Source organism: Peromyscus maniculatus, chromosome 6 (assembly GCF_049852395.1).
Source record: "Peromyscus maniculatus bairdii isolate BWxNUB_F1_BW_parent chromosome 6, HU_Pman_BW_mat_3.1, whole genome shotgun sequence".
NCBI classification, from domain to species: Eukaryota; Metazoa; Chordata; class Mammalia; order Rodentia; family Cricetidae; genus Peromyscus; species Peromyscus maniculatus.
In genome coordinates, this window is record NC_134857.1 from 3,764,227 (window position 1) to 3,787,555 (window position 23,329).

The following is a 23,329-nucleotide window of genomic DNA, read 5'->3' on the forward strand; positions in this document are numbered from 1 at the left end:
AATTTGAGGACAGCGGGTTTACAGACATGAGTTCCAGTACTGTCAGGAATACAGAGAGGGTCCAAGTTTCAAAATACAACAAGAAGGAAGTTACCAGAAAAGACATAACACATGAAACCATGCACGAGAATAGGTTGTGAGGGTGTCAGTAAAAACACAATACTCGACACATTTAAAATCTTCATTTTTATTTTATATGTGTTGCTATTTTGCCTGCATGTCCATCAGTGCAGCACATTTTTTGCAGTATCCCAAAAGACCAGAAGATGGCATAATATCACCTGGAATTGGAGTTAGGGTGGGTTGGGAGCTACCTTGTGGAATGGAAGCTGGGTCCTCTGCAAGAGCAATTATACAGTGAACATTTTACTAATGTATTCAAAGTCCAAATTTGAATGACAAGTGCCAGAATATTCCAAGTTCAGTATTCCTTGCACTGTGCATTCAGCAGATGTTACATTTCTAATGGGAGGAGTGCATTCATTAATACCTGAGGAATTAGTATGTATACATTGTGCACATGCACACTTTCAGATATTAATGCTTCATATCTATGTGGAAACATGCTGATGTTCATGTAACAATATTGATACCAGGCTAACATTTTTATTTTAAATATTGTGGTAATCCAGTTATATATGCTTATTTTTATTTCAATAGTTATCTGAGAAAATTCTATTCCTAGAAGGATGTCCAAAGTTCAGCCAGAGGTGAGGCCTGCATACCTCAAGCAGGAAGAATTTGCTCAGACTTAATGGTAAATGTTCACAGAACACACAGACTCCTCTTTTAAATACAGAGAAGGACTGGGCAGACAATTCTGTTGGGATGTTTATAACTGATGCCAAAGTAGATCTCTGAAAGCTCAGATCTGCTTTGTTTTGTATTTTATTTAGAAAATAAAAGTGCAGGTAACATAAATGGCTGTAGTTGCTAGGGTGCATCACTCAATAAAGTTAAACACAGATGATGTCTGCATTAGCCCATTTTCCAATGGTTTAATAAAATCTCTGGAGATATGGACTATTGAAAGGAGACTTTAAGCAAATGGAAGACACAAGTTGCTTTTTACAAAAGAGTAGGCACTTAGAAGAGGAATCTGTTGCAGCCAAAGAGATGAGAAGTTATGTTGTGGGTATAGAAGTTTTCTTTGCTAGGCAAATGTACAAGCAGAGATAACACATTTACTCAGCTTGCATTCTGAAAGGCTTTAAGAGGCAGTGGACAGGGAAAGAGCAGGGGTCCTTCCTGTCAGCCCAGGGCTGATATCAAGCAGGATGGTTTGCTTAGTCTGGTGACCATGTTCTGGCCCTGCATGTCATCTCCAGCAACAGCAAGGCTCTAGTGTGACTAGGCAGATAACCTGGGAATCTTCACATCATCTGAGTGTGAACTCTGCCGATATCCCCCTGGCTTCTGAGGGCAGACTTGACGACTCTGAAGCAAAGCTGTATCCTGTAGGGTGAGGAGGCTTTCCCCTGGGTCACCTGAAGCGTGTGAAAGGAGGGAGAAGGAACCAGCTGACCAGGGATATACTCCCCACCCTGTAGAGATGAAAGTGGACATCCACAGAGGGGTGAGTCTCAACTCTGAACTTTGACACCAGCTGAGCAGAGTCTCATCTGTCAGTCCCCTTTCTGAACACAACCCAAGTGCCAAGGGTGGGCTGAGGTGAAGTGTTGTGATGGGCAGGTGCTGTGCCTTGTCAGCTGGACCTCAGGGTGTTTGGAAGAACATTAAGATTCTTCAGGTAAGGGGGATGAGTGGGATACATGGCAGGAAGATACAAGAGGGTTTTCTGTGTATATTTGGCTGGGGTGGATAACTGTATCTTCTGGGATTAGGACTTGGTTCATGAAAGTGTGATGTCTCATGAAATACTTTAGCTCTGAACCCAAAACCCAAGAAACACACCCTGAACCTGAAACCAGAGCAAAAGAAACACAATTTGGCCCTATAACCAGACCAGTGAAAGAAATACTCCCTGCCTCTAAAATCGGAGGCACAAGGTAAAAAATGCCTAATAAAAGAAACACAGTATGGCCCTAAAATCATAGCCAACTCTGCTCCTGACCAACTAAACCAACCAATCCCTGGACAGGAAAACTAACTAATGCTTGAGCAGAAAATCTTCTCCCTGGAGAAACTCTGCCCCTAAGAAGCCCTATATAACCCCTCTGCCTGTTCAGTTGGGTGCTGTCCTTTCCCACACTGGCAGAGGCAGCCACTCTCCTGGATGCCTCCTTCCCAAATAAGTCTTCCTTCCTTCCTTCCTTCCTTCCTTCCTTCCTTCCTTCCTTCCTTCCTTCCTTCCTTCCTTCCTTCCTTCCTTCCTTCTTTCTCTCTCTATCTCTCTTTTGTTTTGTTTTGTTTTGTTTTGTTTTGTTTTGTTTTGTTTTGTTTTGTTTTGTTTTGTTTTTTTTCCAGCCAGGGTTCCTCTGTGTAGCTTTGTGCCATTCCTGGATCTCACTCTGTAGACAAGGCTGGCCTCAAACTCACAAAGATCTGCCTGCCTCTGCCTCCCAAGTGCTGGGATTAAAGGCGTGGGCCACCAATAAATCTATTTCTTAAAAGAGTTTGGGGTGAAGATCTTTTTCAGTGGATGCTCCCTTAAGGAGGCTGAGCAGAAAAAAAGTAATATTTTTTTCGCTGGAGCCAGAGGAGATTGCTACATTTCTGCAGGGATTTTCCCTTTAGCAGAGTGAAGCAGAAGTTACATCTGGGGCTGGAGCAGAAGGAGAAACATAGAGCTCTGCGAGGATGTTCCCATAAGGGAACTGAGCAGAGCTCAGCTGTAATGGCTCTCTCTAGGAGAGGACCAGGATTGATACATACTGCACGGAGAACATGCCCCCTGTACCCAGCTTCAGATACAGGCTGACTTCCCTATAAGTCAGGATACCATTTCCTTCAGAGCTGTAACACTCACAATAAAGACACTTTTCACACCAGTTGAGGCAAAAGCTTTGCTCCTCCATCCCAGTGTAGCCTCAACTAGCTGCACTCTACGAGACCATATTCAGAAATAAAGTTGTCATCCCCCTTTACTGGGTTAGGGCTTCAATATCTGAAAACATACAGATCACCAAGCAGCATTCCTCAGGCCTAGGTTCCAAGGAAAACACTTTGGAGAAATGAAAAATCCAGAGATCTGGAGATCATGTACTCCAGGCTGATCATGGGCCAGCTTCTCTTTACAGGGCCTCTCAGGATAAGTAAAAAGGTGCGGCTTAAATAAAGCTTTGTGTTGCATGAACTCCGAGACTCTCCTGTTGACAGCCTCTTGTCTGTCCTTTTCATGTTCTAATAGATACTGTACCCAGAAATAGCAAGGCCACCTTTAAAATAGCATGGAAATTGTCACCAGTGGTTCAGACCAGGGAATTTGGCTTTTGTTGATGATTGAAACACCACAGCAGAGAACTACATCATGTTCTCCTCTTGACAGAGTGCTGGTGTGCGTGCGTGCGTGCGTGCGTGCGTGCGTGCGTGCGTGCGTGCGTGCGTGTGTGTGTGTGTGTGTGTGTGTGTTCTTTTTCTTCCTGGTGCCTCTACACAGCCCAGGTTGGTCTCTTACTTGCCACTGTTCACTTCCTCAGTCTCCTGATTGCAGGTTTGGACCTTCATAAGCTTTCTGGGAGTGTTTGCTTTGACATCTGAGGATTCACCTCAGCTCAGGTGGTTCCAGGCAAACCTGTCAACAGCTCCTCACATTGTCATTAACAGCTTTATGGCTGACATGAGCTCTGTTGAAGCTCTACAAGAAAATGTCATTACATATGTGATTTCTCTTTGGTTTGACGGCCTCACAACTGTAAGAGTTCAATGATCTTCCCCAGGTGCTTGTTCACTTCTTAAGATGCATCTTTCCTCAACTGCATCATCCTGACCTACTTTTTCAGGATCTTTTATTTCTCATCCTATAGAGTATGGGTCTTAAGAAGCGAAAAGGTAAATCCTGGGCACTGTTTTGAAAATGAACCTTCAACTCCCCACAGATAAAATGTTTCTAATGGAGCACAGAGTTAGTTCTCTGGCTTCGGGAGGAGATACTCAAGGGTTGACCCTGGAGAGTCTACTTGAAAGGGCACCTGTCTGGGTCCTGCAGAAGTCCCACAAAGGGCCACCATTCATGTATGCAATTGGCAAGACCATTTTTATTATTAGTATACTGGGGCCCTCTGACCAGCCGAAAGTCAGAATGGCAGTGACCTAGGCAAGGGGTGATGGGTCCTTTTAAGCCTAATTTTGGGGAGTGCCTAAAGATGTTACTTTGTCTTAGGTATAATTGGTTTGTGCAGGTGGTAATTATTGTTATTAATGTCTATTGGCTAAAAGTTAGCTGGACTCTGGTCAGGGTTAAGATCTTTTATCCTTGGACAAGCCTGGATGTTTTTCAGGCTTTGTCCTTATTTGGTTATTTGTCTAAGCCTGTGTACTTGCTGTTCCCCTTGTCCCTGTTATCTGGAGCTTCAGGGATTAATGGCTTTTTGTTTTTGAGAAGCAGGAAGTGGGGTCTAGTGAGGCCTAGTTTTTGACTTATGTATCTAGGCTAGATATTTATCTGGCCTTTTCATACCTTGTATTAAGGTCAGCTTGGAGTGAGCTAGTTAGCAGAGAGGCAAGGACTATACAATATGGCATCAGCAGTCTCTTTCTGAAACATTCTTTTGTATCTTGGAGAGCCCTGGAATCTCCTATGATGTCACCAGTGTTGTGACAACACCAAATGCCAGTGGGGCATTTGTTCACTGCCTTTACCATTAATCCATAGACATGTTTGCAAGACTGCGCAGGATGCTTTGGAGAGAGAATGGAGAGCATAAAGAGACCAGAGAGAAGTAGAAAGAAGCTGGCCTTCAACCTCAGTGTCAGACACTGGGAAATAAGTGGTCATGGGGAAGGCACAGTGAGTTCTGGGCAGGGGATGGGTGCTTCTTGGAGGATGTGGGGCTCAGGCTGGCTCTTCCAGGAGTGGAGCTCAGGAACTTGGAGCTTCTGGTCAGCAATGAGCCTATCCTGCTTCTCTAGGTTCCTAAAAGCACACCCAGAGTCAAGGATTTCTGATGGTTAGTTTGTTAATGTGTCAGGGATGGTCAGTGCTGAAGCTGCTGTTCTGGGGGCCCTCTGCTTTCACACTGAGTGGGAAGGAAGCACCGAGGGACTAATGAGGTTTCAGTACTAGCATTGCACTTCACCTCCACTGGAATGATTTACATTGTGCGTCACTAATAACAGGGAGTTAAAAGTCCCCTGGTCAAAGCTGGAGGTTCTCATACTTTACATTATTGCAATTAACAGACTAGGAACCACCAAGTACTGCTGCATACCAGTGACCCCTAAGACTTTTGAATTTTCAGCTGTGGGTGGCACAAAGATCTCCAGTGAGGCCTGAGAGCTGTTAGAGGCAGTGGACTATGACAGAGACTGTCCCCTTCCTACCAGCTCTGTGCTGTGGAATGCCATTCTATATGCTGTGAATGTGTGTTCCTGATTGATTGATAAATACAATGCTGATTGGCCAGTAGCCAGAGAGGAAGTATAGGTGGGGCAAGCAGGTGAGGAAAATTCTGGGAATAGGAAGGGTTGAGTCAGGAGTCTCCAGCCAGATACCGAGGAAGCAAGATAACAAGGCAGAACTGAGAAAAGGTACCAAGACACGGGGCTGCATATAGTTAAGAATTGTGGGTTAATTTAAGTATAGGAGCTAGTCAAGAATAAGCCTGAGCTGATGGCCAAGCAGTTATAATTAATATAAACTTCTAGCAATTATTTTATAAAAGGCTGTGGGACTGTGGGTGAGAGATTTGTCCTGACCGCAGGCCAAGGGGGACATATGAAAACTTCCAGCTACAGCTCTGGTAGTCCTGGGCTGTCAGTGAGGATGGCTTTGTGAATCTGTTGACCACATTCTGCCTCTCCATGGCTTCTCTATCACAACATGAAGGTCTGAACAAAATCAAGTGACGTGGGCATCTGAACACCATCTCAATGCTTGTGAACAGTACAAGTATTCTGGCTTCTGAAACTACATGGCCAAGAACTTTGATGCCAAGTTGCATCCTATGCAGCTGTAATAAGCCAGAGAAGGCTTTGTAACCACTCATCCCAATGGCACAGGTTGTGGTGGGTGTGGATATTACAAGACAATTGTTCTAGAACCTCCCAAGACCCTAAAGATATGCCATCATGATAGACCCAGTGCAATCAAGTTATGTATATGCAATGAGTTATGTAATCAAGGCAGAACTGCATGCAGATGTCTTCACAGAGTAGCTGAAATCTCAAGTGAGAGTCTAATGACCATCCTCAATCCCTCTTCTGAGGAAATGTCAGCAGTCCACAGGCTTCTCCTGTTGGTCTCTTGCAAGTGGGCACAGATAATCTGATCATGGTAGCTGTTTTGTTTGGAGGAACATATTCCAGACTATTGTCTTGAAATCTTACCTTCCATGTTGCACCATAAGTCTTAAATCTGATTGTCTAAGGCTTAGATCATTACTTGACTAACAGCATATTGGACCCCTGCTTTGCTGCAGTCCACTAGGAAAGAATTCTTCTGGTTCATGAAGGCCATTGAGAGCCCTGCCCTTTGGAGGTCACCTTACTGGTATCTGAGAATGACTTGGGCATGATGCTATAGCCAGTTTCTGTTGAGGACCTGCCCACTGGCTCCACCAAGATGGATGAGGTCTTGTTGACTGAGCCTGGGCTGACAAGACACTGGCCTGTCAACTTGGCCTTGAATGGACTACCCATGATGTGGTTGGGCCCATCATCTTTGCCACCAGTCAGGTAGTTTCCAGGGGCAACGGGAGTGTACACAACTTTGTACTCTTCTGGGATTCCTTGGCAATCCACTTTGACCTTGGTGCTTCTTCAATGGCAACAGATAATATCCCTGGGCCTGCTTGAGTGGTTTTGATGAAGAATTCTGATTGGATACCTGCAGTACCCTCCTCAAGCCCAGCACTTTAGGCTGACACTAGAGCCAGATTCCTTCCCTGTTTGGCCAGGCCCCCAACATGCACTTTGAAAGGGATCCTAACCATATGGCTCCCATTGAACTCAACATTGATTATCTGGCTCTAGTTCAGACACATGGCATTCCTCCACTGCTCCTGAGTGTTTATGCACCTTTGCATCAAGCTTTCTTTTTGCATCATTCAGCCTTATAGAAAAGGATGCTGGATGCCGGGCGGTGGTGGCGCACGCCTTTAATCCCAGCACTCGGGAGGCAGAGCCAGGCGGATCTCTGTGAGTTCGAGGCCAGCCTGGGCTACCAAGTGAGCTCCAGGAAAGGCGCAAAGCTACGCAGAGAAACCCTGTCTCGAAAAACCAAAAAAAAAAAAAAAAAAGAAAAAGAAAAAAGAAAAGGATGCTGGCTGGTTAAATGTCAATCCTGATTCTAATGACTCATAACAGTGAGGCAGTGAGTGTCATCTAGATGTGATGATGAGCATCAGGTAGGGTCTATCAGAGATGACCTCATGGTTAAACTTTATAGACACCTCATAGTTACCAGGCTCTTGGATAATATAAGAAATAGCACATGACCCATTTTTATGGTCATCAAATGTGATCTCTGCCTTTCTAGGCCCTCAACAACAATGAAGAGGCCTTCAGCATCTGCTTCTCAGGTCCTGATGCTGAACTCAGCTGGGATGCCTATTTCTCCCCTCTCCAGGCCAGGGCCTCCTGCCTGGATCTTATGAGCACCTCCTTCACCAAAGGGCCCGTGTGAACTGGAAGGGGTTTCACGTTACATTCTGACTATGGTATTTTACATTTATTGTGTGAATGGCCATTTCCTGGGACACTAATTGGACACAGTGAGAGTTCTTCCCCACAGACACCTTGGGTGACATGGACCAAGGGGCTGGTGACATGGGCAGATATGTCGCTGCTATTTTCTGGAACCTTCAAGTTCACATCACAGATACTGCCAACTATGGCCATAGATAGATCCTGGCTGGTCCAAGTGATGCTCTCTTTTATTCTTCCCTCACCACTGATCTTCACAGTGAATGGACTTCTAGGCACATGCTCATCCACAAATTTGTTGGAAATGATGTAGACCCCCAAGCACAGTGGGGAGGTAGGATACCTTGTGAACAATGTCCTCCAGGTAGTCTATCTAGATGTCCACATCGCTGGATCATTCTACCACCAAGAATATGCCACCATAACCTGCATCTCTTGTGTCCACAATAAAGTCAGATATCTTTAAAGTCTGGCCTTCTGACCGGCCTTGGTCATATAGACTTGGGTGCAGCACAAATTGTCAGTTTCAGACTGGATCATGAAAATGGATATGGGATTCCAGTAATGTGGTTGCCATTCTTCTTGATGCTGACTAGATGTTCACCCACCTCTCAGAGGATGAAAGAAATGCCAGTGTGGTTTTGGGGCAGCTTCTTCAGCAGACAGGGCTTGTCATGTCCAGATGGGGCTTGATATTGACTGTCATGTATTAAGGTCAGTCTCACTGATGTCCAGAAGGAAGTTGGCAGCTGATCCTTGTGGTGATATACTGTGTACCCTAACAAATTTGCCTGAAGCTCAAAGAACAGAACAAGCCACCAGATTAAACATAGAGGCCAGACAGTGGTGGCACGCACCTTAATACTAGCACTTGGGAGGCAGAGATCTGTCTAGATCTCTGTGAGTTCAAAGTCTCCCTGGACTACATGAGATTGACTCAGTTCAGAAGAGAAAACAGAGCCAGGCAGTGTTTGGATACACATTTAATCCCAACACTGGGAAGCACACATGACCTTTAATCCCAGGAAGTGATAGCTAGGTGGAGAAAGGTATATAAGGTATGAGGAGACAAGAAATAGAGGTTCCTAGAGGCTTTTCAGCTGGAGGTGCTTTTGGCTGAGGACACCCCTTTCAGCTAAAGGCTTTTTGGCTAAGGAAGCTCTTTCAGCTAAAGCCCCTTTGGCTAGAGCTCTTTCAAGTTGAGGAATTGGTGAGGTCAGAGGTGGTGGCTGTGGCTTGCTCTGATTCTTTGATCTTTCAGCTTTCACCCCAATATCAGGATCTGTTGTTTTTTTTTTTTTGTTTTTTTTTTTTTAATTATAAGACCATTTTAAGATTTGAGTTACATCTGGCATCCATCTTTTGGGGTATGAATTCACTCAGTCTGGAGCTATATGTGGTCAGAATCTCCACCACACCTAGACAAGAGTCCCTATCCTGCTGGCTAAGTTTTTGTTGTAGTCCTTCTGCAGCAAACGTCATAGGTTTTTGGGCTCTCAAAACGGCAGGAGCTGGCTACTTTTCATATTTTCCCTATGCAGATGGCTGACTCTTTTACTTCTTTCCTCTCCCGGTGGGTTTTGGCTTTCTCTAGGACCACTCCTCAGGCTCCTGTCACACCATCATCTGAATCACCATTGCAAGAAGATTTCGTGAGTCCCTTGGGATTTCTTAAAGGGAGGAATTAGTTAAAAGAAAGTTTTTTTCCCACATTAAAAAAGGGGAAACATTTTTACAATGTATTTGGTCTCTGTTTGATAATACAATGATAGACAGTCTGAAAATAGAACAATTAAATGAGAGGATAATTAATGTTGATGGGATTTATGTAATGTTAATTATAAATATTATTTGTTTGATCATTTATGTTTTATCATTTAAAAAGTAGGTTAATATGAATGCCAAGATAAAAGTTTTAGAAAGCCTGTTAAAACAGATCATAGAAATATTCAGACTCTAAAAGGAGAACCAATCTCAGCATTGCATTATAAGGTTACAGAGAAACAGCCTAAGTCTTTCAAACAGCCAACATTAATCTATCCAGTAACCTTACAGGAACTGCCAAATGATATCTATCCTTAAGGCTGTGTAAGAGCTGACTCAACTCCTGTGCAAATGTTAGATTTGAGGAGAGATTCAAAGAAGCAATAGTTTCATATGGTATCCAGTCATCTTTTGTGAAGCAGATATTAAATTTGTGGTCAACTTGTAATAGAATTATCCCTCAAGACTGGAGAGATTTGGTTACAGCAGTTTTAGAGGCTGGTCCCCAATTACAATGGAGGACCTGGTGGAAAGATGAGGCTAAAACCATTGAACAAAGGAGTAGAGCTCCAGGTATTGAAATTTGCCAAGATCGACTTCTTGCAGAAGGTGATTATGCTGATATACAAAGACAATTATTTATATGATGACCACACCCTGACTTTATACTGCATGAAGCAGCCTTGAATGCTTGGGAAAGAATTAAAGAAGGAGGAAAGAAAATTGAGTCAATTACAAAAGTTATACAGAGCCCAAAAGAAACCTTCACTGATTTCTTACAAAGACTGACATCAGCAGTGAATAGAATGATAACAAATTCAGAAGCTGAACAAATAATAATTGAATCTCTGGCTTTTGAAAATGCCAATGAACAATGCAAAAGGGTAATTAGGTCATTAAAGGCAAGCACCCTTGTAGAAATGGATCCAAGATACAATAATTATTGAGTCTCATGACTGTGAAGGTGCTTGGGTAGGAGAGGTGATTTCCAGAGGTTTAAAGAAAAATAGTAATATCAAATGTCCCAAATGCCGTAAACAAGGTCACCTAAAAAGGGACTGTAAACAAGGACCTCCTAAAAATAATGTTTTTTCAAGGAATAATCCCAATAGAACTCCCCTTCACTCTAGATTATGCAGGAGGTTTGGCAAAGGCAGACACTGTACTGATGAATGTAGATTAACAAGGGATGAAGTAATCCCTTGCCTTTGCCATTGGCAAATGCCCTGAGGAGCCTCTTGAAGAACCTACCATGTCAAATCCGTTTAGTCCTTTCCTATCATCCTGGAAGAAACTTCTTCCCAGAGCAATTAAAGAACCTAATGCTTATTGAAAAAAAAAAAAAACTATGCAGCTATGGATGATAGAACAGCTATAGAAGAGAACAAAATATTGGGAGGAACTATAAATCAAAATTGATAAAAATTAGATTGGGAACCTCCCAAAAGTTAGGGTTGGGGAAGGGTTTTGTTTTTGTCTTTCAGGAGAATGGAGGCTAAGGAATCTGAAGACCACTGGACAAATGAGACAACTGAAGAAAAACAATAAATCATGCAGAAAACGTGTCCCAAGAAAAAGATTTTCTGTAGTGAACCATGACCATGCCTAATCATGACTTTGAATTCTCCAAAAAGATGATGGGACCCTACAATGATGATTCCCTCAGGACTATGATAACACCACCAAACTGGCAAATGCCACCAAAAGATCGGCTTTGGACTATAAACTGCTCAGGACAATATTGAGATGGCTAGCTGAGATGATACAGCCTCACAGACTACTCTAGCCAGGACTTGAGACAAGCCCTGTACTTTTGATTTATACAGAGACTGGACTGTGGTAGTATTCTAATTGTACTGAAATGTGATTTTGATTGTATGTTAATAAATAAAGTTGCCCAGGGGTCAGAGCTATTAGAGCCATAGAAAGAGCATGGTGGTGGTGGCACACGCCTTTAATCCCATAGATCTCTGTGTGTTCAGGGATACAGCCAGCATTGGAGACATACGCCTTTAAGACCTAGAGGGCTGTACATACAGACAGTGACGAGGCAGTCATGTGTTTGGGTTTACAACCAATGAGAAGGCAGAATGACTTTGAAATGACTGACACACAAGGAAGTAGCTCTCTTTTGGGGAAGCTGGGACACTGCAGGAGGAAGGGTGAGATTTTAGCTCTGAGCTCTGACCTCTTGGCTTTCTCTTTTACATTGTTTCTGTGTTTCTTATTTAATAAGACGGTTGGTTACATCAACACTGGACAACAATGATACAGCTACCTCTCCTAAGACTTGACAATTAACTCAAAATATGTGTTTTCAGGATCCCCTAAAAATGCCTTTGCCCCCAGACAGCTAGAAGTAATTTAAAGAACATAACACCCACATTTGCAAGAGGTGGGGTGGGTGGTTTTTGGTCATTCAATAAGTTATGGATATTTGTCATTGTTTTGGATGGTTGATTAGAAGTTGTTATTGTTAATAGTCAGGAAATGGCTGAACAAAGGAAATTAGATTCAGGGTTCTTGTTTGAAAAGAAGAAAAGGGAAGGGAAAAAAGAGGATATATAGAAAAAGGTAGATTATTGAATCTACTCTAAAAAATGATAGCATAAAAGAGTAGGTTATTGAATCTACTCTGAAAAGAAAATATGAATATGATAAGATAAAAAGGTTGATGTACTTTTAAAAAGCAACTAATAGGCTGGGCATTTGTGGCCCATGCCTTTAATCCCAGCACTTAGGAGGCAGAGGCAGAGAGAGGCAGAGGTAGGCAGATCTCTGTGAGTTTGAGGCCAACCTGGTCTACAAAGCGAGTTCCAGGAAAGGTGCAAAGCTACACAAAGAAACCCTGTCTCCAAAAAACAAAAAACAAACAAAAAAAGCAACTACTAGTTTTAAATATTTTACATTGGATTGGATTTTTGTATGTTGAATACAAATTTTGTATATTGATACAAATTTGAGATTGATTTTATTACAATATACTGTATATATATTTCTAAACTTGTTCAAGGTATTGTATATATATAGTTCATTTAACAATGTAATGCAAATTTCTAGTCTTTGAAAGTTATTATTACCAACAAATTAGTATATAAAGAAGTGTAAGAAGAGTAGAAAATAAATAAGGTACAACACTTTGGATTCACCAAATAGGATAAATAATGGAGTATTTTCTCTGAATCTGTCAAATGTCAATAGTCTAGATATTATTAATGTAATTATTGATTGTATATATGGTATATACTTACTGTACTTATTGTATATAGTTTTTCTTATGTTAGTTATAATGTTCCTTTATTATTTTAGACAAAAAGGGGAAATGTAGTGATACATTGTGTATTCTAATAAATTTGCCTAAAGATCAGAGAACAGAACAAGCCACTAGATTAAACATAGAGGCCAGAGAGTGATGGCACACAGCTTTAATGCTAGCACTTGGGGAGGGGGGTAGAGATCCATCTGGATCTTTGTGAATTTAAAGGTTATATGAGATTGACTCAGTCTTGGAGAGAGAACAGAGCCAGGCAGTGTTGGAATATACCTTTAATCCCAGTACTGGGAACTACACATGCCTTTAATCCCAGGAAGTGATGGGTGGGTGGAGAAAGTTACATAAGGCATAAGGATACAGGAAATAGGGGCTTTATGACTGGAGGTGCTTTTGGCTGAGGAAGCCTCTTTTAGCTGAAGGCTTTTTGACTAAGGAAGCTCTCTCAGCTGGAGCTCTTTCAAGCTGAGGAGTTGGTAAGAGGTGGTGGCTGTGGCTTGCTCTGCTTCTTTGATCTTTCAGCTTTCACCCCAATATCAACTTCCAGATTTTTATTTAAAGATTTTTAGAAATTTGAACAACAGATCCTAGCTTCATATGTGAGTAGCTTGTGCTTGTCATTATACTTGAGCAGGGTGCTGTAGTCACCAGGCAGGGTGGGCAAGTAGGTCACTGTTCATGTCCCATCTTTGTTGTCAATGCAGCTGATTTCTGCTTTTGAGGGTCAGTCCTTCAGTAGCAAAATTCAAACCACCTTCTCCTGCATCTTCTGTGACAATGGTAAATGAGGCATTTTTTGTTGGCTACTCCATACACAAGGCCTGGACCATATGCAGAAAGGCTCCCACTATTATGTAGTTCACACAGAACAGGAGAGGGCTTTCAGGGATGTAGCTGCCCATGTATTTGATGTGCCTCTTGTGAAGCCTGACATCAGTGTGGGCATATCTGACAGTGACCGTGCTATCTTTGTTGTCCATGATCTCAGCTGTAGCTTTCTTCCCAGAGACATATACACCTCTTCTGTGATTTCTCCTTTCCTGACAGCAAATGAAATTGTAAGTAAATTTGTTGCAACTCTGTAGATCTGGTCCCAGATTTTGACACCAAAACGTGAGTTTTGCAATTCTTTTTTTTTTTTTTTTTTTTTTTTGGTTTTTTGAGGCAGGGTTTCTCTGTGTAGCTTTGCGCCTTTCCTGGAACTCGCTTTGGAGACCAGGCTGGCCTCGAACTCACAGAGATCCGCCTGGCTCTGCCTCCCGAGTGCTGGGATTAAAGGTGTGCGCCACCACCGCCCGGCTGAGTTTTGCAATTCTTGGGAAAAGGAAAGCAACACCTTGAGCTTCCTTCTTAGACAGCTCTGATGGCTGAAGCTGCAAGGAGACAGTTCAGCCCTGGAGGGTGAGGTATCCTGGACACCACAAGCTGCTCAGAGCAGCTCTGCCCTGAAGGTGTCCCAGACACCTGAAGCTGTTTAGCACAGCTCTGATGGCTGGAACTGCAAAGAAGTAGCCCAACCCTGGAAGGGAAATTTCTCTGACTTCTCATTAAAGTCAGGCCTGGAACTGCTTCAGTAGGGAAAGGTATCCTGACTGTTCAGGAAATGCAGGGTATCCTGACTGTTCAGGAAAGTCAAGCTATACCTGGTGTGATGGGGGCTGGTCTCCCCCCAGGATATAGCAATCTTGCTTCTCTCTTGGAGAGCCTTTACAGCTGAGCTTTTGTCACCCCCCACTTAAGGGGACTTCCTAGCAGAACTCAGCTTCCCTAGCCTAAGAAATTGTAAAAATGTAGCAATATCCTCCTGCTTAGGAGAAAAGTGTTACTTTTTCAGCTCTCTCTTGCTCTGTCCACGGAGGGACATCTCAGCAATGTTCTTCTGTTCAGCTCCCCCTTGCTCAATCCACTATGGGTTGTCTCAGCAAGGTGCACCAGTGAATGAAGGTCTTCATACCCAAAACTCTTTTGAGAGAGAGATTTATTTGGGAAGGAGGAATCTAGGAGAGTAGCTGCTGTAGCGGTAATGCCCGCATTACCGATACCCGTTCACCATGTCCGAGCAAAGGGCTGCAGATTAAAAATAGAGACAAGAGGGCCTGGAGAGATGGCTCAGAGGTTAAGAGTACCAACTGCTCTTCCAGAGGTCCTGAGTTCAATTCCCAGCACCCACATGGTGGTTCACAACCATCTGTAATGAGATCTGGTGCCCTCTTCTGTATACATAATAAATTAAAAAAAAAAAAATAGAGACAAGAGACAGCGAGTCATTCGCCATGGCTGAATGCCGAATGCCGTTTATTGAAAGAGGGAAGAAACCTTAAATACAGTCTTACAACACAAATGGAGGAACCCCGGAGGGCAGAAGTTTGGCTACCAATGGTCTACATTCTAGACCCAATGTTCTACATTCTTGCATCTAAGTTGTTTACACCAAATACAGGATGTAGGAACAAAGAACCTCCGGTAAGCTCTCCAGTGATCCTTAGGTGAGAAGGAGACTGGCAGGGAATCTGAATAGGGAGGACATCTGGTAAAGGTCAGCAAGCAAGGCGGCAGCCACTCACAGTCAGGGGCCAGGGCCCAAGGCGCCCACAAGCTGCCTCTACCAGGGTTGAGAGAAGAGCTCACAACTGAGCAGGCAGGGTGGTTTATATAGGATGTCCTAGGGGTGGAGTCAACCCATGATTGGTTAGTTTTTTCTGCCCAGGGATTGGCCAGGTTTGTGGGCTAAGGGCAGAGATGACCCTGATTTCAGGGCCAAACTGTGTTTCTTTCACTGGCCTTTCTTGGCTTTTTGACACTACCTCTAAGGTCAGGGCACATTTCTTTCACTGACTCTGATTCTAGAGACCAAGAGTATTATTTTGGCACTAGTTTCAGAGTCAAGGCATGTTTCCTTGGTTCTGGATTTGGGGATAAAGTGTTTTCTATCTCAGGTCCCAAATGCAGTCTGTGTTTCTTTCCCTGGCCCTGGGCCCTCGGGCCAGGATTCTACTGTCCTGCTTTGTGATTGGTTGGATTCACAAGTCAGTTGGCCAGGGGCAGAGATGGCTCTGATTTGAGCCAAACTGTGTTTCTTCCACTGGCCTTATCTGAGTCGTCTTGCCCTAGTTCTGGGCACCGGGGTCAGGGTGGGTTTCTTTAGCCAGCCCCCTTTCCCTATAGAAATCACGCATTCAAAGGGATTAAAGCCTAGGCCATGCACTTACTGGAACATAGGCCTCTTCAGTCACCTAGCACCTAAAGGACATGCATTTACCTGGGCCTGCTCCATGGCTATGACTTCTCTATCAGTGGCCATGACTGTGTAAAAGCTGTTGGGAATATCAACACCACAGAAGAGCACGTGGATCCCATAGGTGCCTGGCTTGGCAGCAGTGTAGAAAATGTCATAGGTGCCATCTTCATTTTCGATGACATCAGCCTCAGCCTCTGTGACATTCAGAATCATGCAGGCCACTTTCCCCTTCCCAGAAGTCTTGGCATCCAGTACAAAGCCCATTTTCTCTCCAGTTTTCACAGTAGGGGCAATCTCAGGACCTGTGGCCAGGTACTTGCTGGATCCACCTGTCTGCATGGCCCAGATAAGGTAAGGAAAATGTTGTCTCCACTATAGCCAACCCAAATTACATAGTGTCTGATCTTATCAGAGATATATGTAATGGCATATGTGGCATTTTTATTGTTGTGGGAAGTGGCTCTCTGAGGCTTTCCCTCTTGGGGAAAGGCCACATCTGAGGGGGATGAGTAACCATGGCAACACCTGATTTCAAGGTTCCTGCTGTAAGACTGTGACCTGAGACTGGGAGCACAATGCCTGGTGAGACAAACTGCTGAGAGAACTGCACAGGGAGTCAGGTCTTTATCACCCAGACTTTTAGCAAGGGAAGAATTGGCATAGAACCTTGTGATGCTTTGTGTTAATAACCTTGGTTAGACATCTGCAACTCTGTCCTTGTGCATATCTGTAAAGTTTTAACTAACGATCCATTTACAAAGACATTCAGTCAAGCTTGATTTTGCTCTTGAGGCTTAGAATCAATTAATTGTATGTGGCTTGTTTTAAAACTGAGAAGTAATTATTGTTTTCTTTATGCCAATCTGAGCTAGTGATATAAAACAGGGCCTAAGTGTCTTACAGTCCTCGTAGAATAATAGATCAAGTTATGAAGCAAATCCTAATTATTTTTTTTTTCCATCACAGGCAATTTATTTTGTTCTATTCATTCACAGTTAATACAGAAAATACTTGGAAACATTTCCCTATAATCCATATAATGTTTGACACAGAAATCATCAAATAGAAGTATACAATGTTGACAGGAGGCAGTACATTTATAATTTATAACCCCAAATGTATTTATAAATTAGAAATGGAAAGATCTACAAATGAAATTATGAAGGTTCACCAAAGTCATTTAATCTGTCAGTTTCTCATTCATTTTATGTCTTAATAATATTCTATTGTATGAATAAGCCACATTTTATTTCTCTCCAGATTTTGATAGCTATTTGAGTTGTTTTAACTTTTTTACTATTAGCAACACACTGCTGTAAACATTCATGTACATGTTTCATAGGTGCACATTTTCAGTAGTTTGAGGATATATTCCTAAGGGTAGAATTGTTGAGTAACAGAGTAACAATGTTTTGCATTTTGACCAACCACCAGACTGTTTTGCCAAAGTGGCACACCATTTTACAATCTCACCAAATCCTTGTTTTTAAGGCTCTGATTTTTGTACAAAAGCATTCAATCCTTCTGTCAGACCAAACCAGGAAAAGTAAGCTATAGTTCAGAGCTGTTCTATTCCATTTACTATGCAAAGCCATTCTTGGAGTTTGCAACTCTCAGCCCTTTTTTCTTGCAGTGTTCACCTTTTCCTTCACCACTTTTTTTTTCTTCTTTTTTTCTGGTTTATTTCTATCTATTACAAATGTATAAAAAATCCTCCATCAATGCTGCTGTTAGCAGCAGAACCTTGGGAAATATACCTTTGGTTTGCCTCACAAAAGGAACACATATTGCACTGTAAAGTTTATAAAATTGGTGCAAAACATTGTGATAATGTTACAATACCAGTTTTAAGAGTTCAGTGACTAATGGGGAGCCGATGGGATACATACAGAACTGTGAAAGCGATCTCACTTAGCCTGCTGTACACATAGACTGTAAATCTACATTCAGATCATTTCTGAGCTAAGACTATCATCTCAGTTTATCTGTTGAGGTCAACCAGGAAACCCTAGAATATACCTTGATTTTTGCAAAAAACAAAATAGGGGGAGGGGTTTCTTCAGCATTTCAGTCCACAAGTAACAGTATCCTAACAGGCAAAGTGTTCTCTCACTGTCAACATAGAATGAATTGCTGCTGGAGGTCAACTTGGATTTTAATTTGCATTAGCACTTACATGCATAGTAGTCCAAGTTGTTGACCTCATGACTTTAAAAAGTAACTCTAAAAAAGTAAAATGGCCCTTCTTGGAAGACTAAAGAAAGACATCCAGCCACAGTTGTAAAAAGTCTCATCAAAACAATATACCCTTTTATGAATTACGCCTCAATTTAAAAAAAAAAAAAAGTAGCCCCAAATAAGAAGCAGCTCTGAAAAAGAAAATATAACATAAGATATTTGAAAAAAAAAAAACAAGGTGAATAGAGGTTCAAAAATAATTAAGATACATTTTCTTAAGGCTACCTAGAATTAGGCTTTAAAAAATTCTACCATTTCAAGTTTACCACTAGTTACTAGATACCTATTTACAAACAAGATGTTCACCTTTTTTGTTCCTTTATCAAGAGAAAAATCTACCTTCAGACTATGAGGGTGGTGATGGGGAGGGACTAGAAAACAAGATTCAAACAATCCCATGCAAATATCACATTTTTCAAATGGAAGAACTCCAAACTGCCCTAGAAGTTCCAATCACCAAGACACTTTCCATTGAAATGATTCAAGTACAACTACATGGCACCAAGGCCTAGGCCTAATATAGGCCTGACAACCAAGTCCTTGCTTTCTGGAAGAAAGGCCTCAAAAGTCCCACTCAATTCCACATAACAATACTTCAAAGATCAATTAGGTTTTCCTTTCCTTAATATTTTTGTTTTTGACTTCTAATCTTAAAGACTAGATTAAAACTCAGCTCATTTCCCAGAAGGCATTGCTTCCCTTTGCTCCATGAAAGAGTCCACCAAGACCTCTTCCTCAAAACCATCCAGCCCCCAGCCTCCAGTCTGTGCCCGTGATGGATCTTTCTCAACATCCTGAAAAGGCAATGTAGGTAAAATATGCTCACAAACACCAAAACTAGCTGTCAGAAAGACGTAACTAGCTTTATAATTTAAGTTCCAAAACACAAATACTTGCAGCTTGATCTGCACTGACAATGATTGTCGAAGCCCAGAATTCAACATTCACAGATCCTCATTCACACACACAAAACACACCATTATCACACAACCTATGTCTTAAGAGAATCTTCTGCTCCTTAAATCTTTGGCCTCCCAGTCAATCCCAAGTTCAACCAACTTTAACCAAAACTTCACTCAGAATTTCACCAAGCTTTTCACGCACACATTAATGCCTGTCGCATCCTTCATCAACTGTCAAAATCTGAGGCCTGCTCAGAGATCGCCAGGTAAAAGAAAACAAATGAAATACACAGAGGCTATTTCAAAACAGAACATGACCATCATCCAAAAAAAAAAAAAATGTCACGATTCCCGATTGGGATCATCTTTTGTTTCCCACGTTGGGCTATTTCACACTCCGGCATTGGCCAAAGGACATGAGAGCTGGTTCTGGAGCATACAGTCTTTCACACAGGTGTCCCCAGAGGAACACCAGAGACAAAGTCACGTGAGGCCTCTCCCGCACAGAGACTGTCCCACAGGGGCAGTGAGGGAGGACACCCACTAGTCCATGGAGATCCCTGAGAGAGCACGATTCTCAAAATCTGGACTGTACACAATTCACATCAGCCCTACCCAGGCACCCACCGGAAGAAAGATGCAGCTGTTTGCCAGAACTCAGCACTCCACTCTAGATCTCTGCTGCCTTAGTCTCCGTCGCGGATTTCCGAGTTCTGGTAGTTACCTGGACCACTGAGGCATTGCCACAAGACTTCTTCTCTTTTGAAACATCCTTTTTCTCTAGATATTAGGATAGCTACACCAGCTTGTTTCTTAGGTCCATTTGCTTGGAAAGCCTTTTCCCAGCCCTTTACTCGGAGGTAGTGTCTGTCTTTGAAGTTAAAGTGTGTTTCTTGTATGAAGCAGATGGATGGGTTCTGTTTTCTTATCCATTCTGTTAGCCTATGTCTTTTATAGGTGAGTTGAGACCATTGATATTGATGGATATTAATGACCAGTGATCGTTAATTCCTGTTATTTTTTGTGGTTGTGTTGTGTTGTCCTTCTGTGGTGTATGTTGGTGTGGGATTATCTATTGCTTGATTTTTCATGGATGTGTTTAGCTTCTTTGGGTTGAATTTTCCCTTCTAGTGCTTTCTGTAGGGCTGGGGTTGTAGACAGGTATTGATTAAATCTGGTTTTATCCTGGAATATTTTGTTTACTCCACCTATGGTGATTAAGAGTTTTGCTGGGTATAATAGTCTGGGTTGGCATCTGTGGTCTCTTAGTGTCTGCATGAGATTTGTCCATGATCTTCTAGCTTTCATAGTCTCTATTGAGTAGTCTGGTGTTATTCTGATGGGTTTACCTTTATATGTTACTTGGTCTTTTTCCTTTGCGGCTCTTAATATTTTTTCTTTGTTCTGTGTGTTTAGTGTTTTGATTATTATGTGGTGAGGGGACTTTTTTTTTTGGATCCAGCCTATTCGGTGTTCTGTAAGCATCTTGTATCTTCATAGGTATTTCTTTCTTTAGGTTAGGAAAGTTTTCTTCTATGATTTTGTTGAATATATTTTCTGTGCCTTTGAGTTGGTATTCTTCTCCTTCTTCTATCCCTATTATTCTTAGGTTTGGTCTTTTCATGGTGTCCCATATTTCCTGGACGTTTTGTGTTACGACTTTTTTGTCTTTAGTGTTTTCTTTGACTGACGAATCTATTTTCTCTATCGTGTCTTCAGTGTCAGAGATTCTCTGTTCCATCTCTTGCAATCGGTTTGTTATGCTTGTTTCTGTAGTTCCTGTTCGTTTAGTCAGGATTTCAATTTCCAGCATTCCCTCAGCATGTGTTTTCTTTATTGTCTCAAATTCATTTTTCAGATATTGGAATGTTTCTTTCATCTGTTTAATTGCTTTTTCTTGGCTTGATTTGATTTCTTCCCATTTTTTGTTCGTTTTTTCTTCCATTTCTTTAAGGGAAGTTTTTATTTCCTCTTTCAGGGAGTTTTTCATTTCCTCTTTAAGGGAAGTTTTTATTTCCTCTTTCAGGGAGTTTTTCATTTCCTCTTTAAGGAAAGTTTTTATTTCCTCTTTAAGGTAGTTTTTCATTACCTCTTTAAGGAAAGTTTTTATTTCCTCTTTGAGGGAATATTTTATTTCTTCTTTAAGGGCCTCTATCATCTTCTTAAAGTCATTTTTAGGGTTGATTTCTTCTATTTCTTCTGTCATGGTATGTTTAGGTCTTGCAGGTGTAGAATCACTAGGTTCTGATGTTGCCATATAGGTCTTTATGTTGTTGCCTGTATTTTTGCGCTGGTGTCTACTCATCTTTTCCTCTGTGAGGTGCAGGTGGTGTCTGTGTCTGAGAGTGCCTCTCTTGTTCTAATTTTTAGTCTTGGTTTAGTAGGGGTTCTTGGTTAAATTGGTACTATTGGGCTGTTTCTTCAGGGACAGCTGATTTCAGTCGGTGAATTATATACTTACGATTCTGGTGATCTGGTTTAGTGGCTGAGTAGCGCCTTCTTCTGTGTTCCCAGGTCACGTTTTGTTCATTTGTCAACTCCTCAGCTGATCTTGTTTCTTCAGACTTCAAACTGCAGGCATCTGAATCCTCTCCCAAATGGGTTTCAGCTGAGCAGGGTAGTCTCACTAACACCTCCAAGTTGTTGGGTTTTACAGGATCAGCACTTGCGCCCTGGGTTGTCCCCAGACAGAGTGCCGAAACTCGCCCTGGTTCTGACCCACGGAGATAGCCTCTTCCCCAGGTGTTGGGGCTAGGGGTGTCCCCGTTCCAAGCTGCGTCCGCCCCTCTCTGTCCCTGGGCCTGTCCACCCCTGTGGCCCGCCACCACAGGCACACCCGCGTCCAATTGTCTCCGCTGCCAGGCCTATATCCCTAATTATTTTTTATTCATCAAAATTATGCAGCTTAATAAGAAGCCATCTTCCTAATCATCCACAGATATATGTGCCCATAAGATGGAATATACTCACGAGATACACTTGCATGCAGTGGAGGAAACACGGGCAGCTGTTATTAGGAAAAAAATGGAGTGGCACATGAGAAAAACTACAGACAGAAGCGAGAGGACATTTGCAATCAGTGACCCCATGGCCTTGCCAAGTGGGGCTTCCCATCAGAGAGTTATTTCTCTGATGAATCGACCTGCTCAAGACTAGTTATCACCTGCTGTATACTCTCACAGACTCTGAAAACTCCCCCTTTTTCTTTAATAAAAAAAGAAGCATGTAAATCTCTCTAAGGGCTGTGAGTACTGTGGATAATTTGAAAGTCCAAAGATGATTGGAAGAATGACAAGCAATATTGTAATAATTCTGAAATTAGTAAGAATAATTTATATTGATGGCAAGCTGAGAACTAGTGTAAACACCCTGTAGGTGTAGTTGTTTATGATCCCAGAATATTTCTGACTCATGAAAGGGCAGAGGAGTAACATAAAAATCTACAATAGTATGATATGATATTGTTAAGTGTGTCTAAATATTATGTTTGAGTTATCAAAAAAGAATAGTTTTGTTTAGAATATACACTTTTGTATATTAATCTTTAATTAATTTGTTTTGAGTAATTAAGACTGCTTAATGAAGCATTCTTAGATAAAGAGTTACCTGAAAAGCAGTGTGCATCTATACCACCAAGGCTGTAGCTAAAGTTGACCTGTAACTCAAATTTGTAACTAAACAATAATAAACCATTTGGCTATAAAAGGGGCAGTACCAATTTGTCTCAAAGTATACACAGCAAGATTTTTATAACAGAACAATTGTCACAAGTACATATGGAGACTGTCTGATAAAATATACATAACAGGACCATGGGCAGAATTTATTTATTTATTTATTTTCGTTTTTTTTTCAAGACAGGGTTTCTCTGTATAGCTTTGCGCCTTTCCTGGAACTCACTTGGTAGCCCAGGCTGGCCTTGAACTCACAGAGATCCGCCTGCCTCTGCCTCCCGAGTGCTGGGGTTAAAGGTGTGTGCCACCACCGCCCGGCTCATCGGCAGAATTTATATGATTAGCAATAGGACATTTTTTAAGGGCAGTCCAGTCACTGAGCTGGGGAATTCTATAGTATAGGAGTAGGGGAGAATGACAAAGGGGTGTAGAAATCACTCGTGGTTATTCCATGCTGGCATGGGCACAAGGCTGGGCC

General features: G+C 42.1%; 1 long non-coding RNA gene across 2 annotated transcripts; it reads left to right on the forward strand.

Annotated features, from left to right (window-relative positions):
• The first annotated feature begins 4,705 nt into the window (after positions 1–4,705).
• On the forward strand, positions 4,706–22,411 carry LOC121830119 (uncharacterized). Of its 2 annotated transcripts, none has more exons than XR_013051982.1 (3): positions 4,706–4,904; positions 16,195–16,388; positions 22,082–22,411. It is a non-coding gene; the product is annotated as an uncharacterized LOC121830119 (long non-coding RNA). The 2 variants fall into 2 exon arrangements; XR_013051981.1 differs by having other exon boundaries at positions 4,708–4,904; positions 22,116–22,411.
• Positions 22,412–23,329: the final 918 nt, after the last annotated feature.